The 2,472-nt window shown below is 38.8% G+C and overlaps 1 non-coding gene across 1 annotated transcript; it reads left to right on the top strand.

Annotated features, from left to right (window-relative positions):
- The first annotated feature begins 1,187 nt into the window (after positions 1–1,187).
- Positions 1,188–1,350, top strand: LOC135015243 (U1 spliceosomal RNA). Its single transcript, XR_010213578.1, has one exon. It is a non-coding gene; the product is annotated as a U1 spliceosomal RNA (small nuclear RNA).
- The last annotated feature ends 1,122 nt before the right edge of the window (positions 1,351–2,472 follow it).

Raw genomic sequence — 2,472 nt, 5'->3', positions numbered from 1 at the left:
AATGTTTCCTGGTGTCAACCTGTATTATTTCTGTAGATATTGAAATGAGGATGCATCTTGCTGCCTTTCCAATGAAGCAAGTTTAATTTAGTAATAGGTGAAAAACCATCCCTACAAAGGTGTTAATCAGAGACTTGGCTTTGTGGACACTTTTCACAGAACAAATTTGTTAGCATAAAAGTAAAGCCAGAAAATGAAGAGCTGTTTAATCACTCAATTGGATTTTTTTGCCAGCATATTTCTTTTTCTCTGCAACCCACTGCTAAATTGTGCTTCCTAGCTGTTTTTATAAAATCACTGAATCAAATCTAACTCTGATTACATCAGAGAAGGCCAGGTACCCTACACCATAAGAGGGGGTTTGAAATTTTTACTTGTCTACATAAAGATCACCAAAATCTGATAACAAGGTCAATTACGTCCCTGGGTGGGATTGAACCACCAACTTTTTGGTTAATAGCCTTACACACTAACTGATTGCGCCACAGCGACACTTTGCAAAAGCATATACTGAAAAAGGCTAATAAGCATTCATCTAGAACGTTTCCTAGAAACATTTTAAAAAGTCAATAATGTGGAGAGTTTTTGTAAGATGTTTCTTCCATCAACCAATGAAGAAACACATTGGTACTTTCCCATGATGAGTGAGTGCTTCAGGATCTCTTGCACTTACATGTGCAGCAGAGTACTGTAATGGAAGCATGCTGGGTCCATAACCCAGAGGTAGGCAGATTGAAACTATCCTCTGCTATATGCATTTTTTTTGTTAATTAAAGTAATCCAAAACTGGGATTGACATTTTTGCTCTTTTATTTTTACTTAAAGTACAATAACTTTTACCATTTTAATTTGTTTTAATAGTATATTGACAGTATTGTTTTCTTTCAAAAATTCACTTAATTTTCTTTTCTGTGTGCTAATTAGATATCACCTTGTTTTCACATTAAATAGACTTCCACATGAGAAAGCAGCAAGGATGCAGTGGCGTTAATGTTTCCTGGTGGTAGTGGGGGACTGTGTTTGTGCTTTCCTCTGGTCAGCTCTGGTAAAAGTCAGATTTCTTTGTCTCAGATCTTCCTCTAGCCTTGTTCTTCTTTCGAGAGTTCCCTTGTGCTGCCTCAGTTGGATCTCCTTCACTTGACAGGGGCGTACCCGAGCAGCGACCCTCCCCAGCACTAGCCCAACTCCTACTTACCTGCCAGGTGAGATACTATGATCATGAAGGTGCTTCTCCCAGGGCAAGGCTCACCCATTGCACTCTGGGTGTGCTGCTCCTGCGATTTCCCCAAATATGGGAAACTTGACTGCATAATTTGTGTTTCCCCTGGTCGGCTCTCGTATAATTCAGATCTCTTTGTCTCAGGTCTCTCTCCAGCCTAGTTTGCTGTCTGTTTCCACTTCTCTTTTCTTAAACCGCTCCCTTCTATGCCCTTGCGCACCTTAATTAAATCTAACTCTGATTACGTCAGAGAAGGCCAGGTACCCTACACCATAAGAGGGGGTTTGAAATTTTGACTTGTCTACTTAAAGATCACCAACATCTGATCACAAGGTCAATTACATCACTGGGTGGGAACCTTTTGGTTAATAGCCCATGTAAGTGCAAGAGATCCTGAAGCACTCACTCATCATGGGAAAGTACCAATGTGTTTCTTACAAAAATTCTCCAGATTATTGACTTTTTAAAGTTTTTCTAGGAAACGTTCTAGATGAATGCTTATTAGCCTTTGTCAGTATGTACTTTTGCAAAGTGTCGCTGTGGCGCAATCAGTTAGTGTGTATGGTTATTAACCTAAAGGTTGGTGATTCAATCCCACCCAGGGACGTAATTGACCTTGTTATCAGATTTTGGTGATCTTTAAGTAGACAAGTCAAAATTTCAAACCCCCTCTTATGGTGTAGGGTACCCGGCCTTCTCTGATGTAATCAGAGTTAGATTTGATTAAGTGATTTTATAAAAAACAGCTAGGAAGCACAATTTAGCAGTGGGTTGCAGAGAAAAAAAATTATGCTGGCAGAAAAGTCCAATTGAGTGATTAAACAGCTCTTCATTTTCTGATTTTATGTTTATGCTAACAAATTTGCTCTCTGAAAAGTGTCCACAAAGCCAAGTCTCTGATTAACACCTTTGTAGGAATGGTTTTTCACCTATTACTGAATTAAACTTGCTTCATTGGAAAGGCAGCAAGATGCATCCTCATTTCAATGTCTACTGAAATAATACAGGTTGACACCAGGAAACATAAACGTCACTGCATCCTTGCTGCTTCCTCATGGGGAAGTCTGTTTAATGTGAAAACAAGGTGATATCTAATCAGCACACAGGTAAGGAATTAAGAAAATCTTTCTTTATGGGTGAAGATGTTTCTCACAAAATTGTTGCACCAAGGCATCATTGAAATTAAAGCTGGAAAGATGATTTTAATATATCACTTGTATATTTTGTACTGCTCTTCTGGTGACAATGTAGTT

Source organism: Pseudophryne corroboree, unplaced genomic scaffold (genome assembly GCF_028390025.1).
Source record: "Pseudophryne corroboree isolate aPseCor3 unplaced genomic scaffold, aPseCor3.hap2 scaffold_294, whole genome shotgun sequence".
NCBI classification, from domain to species: Eukaryota; Metazoa; Chordata; class Amphibia; order Anura; family Myobatrachidae; genus Pseudophryne; species Pseudophryne corroboree.
This window is presented reverse-complemented; position numbering and strand designations above follow the sequence as displayed.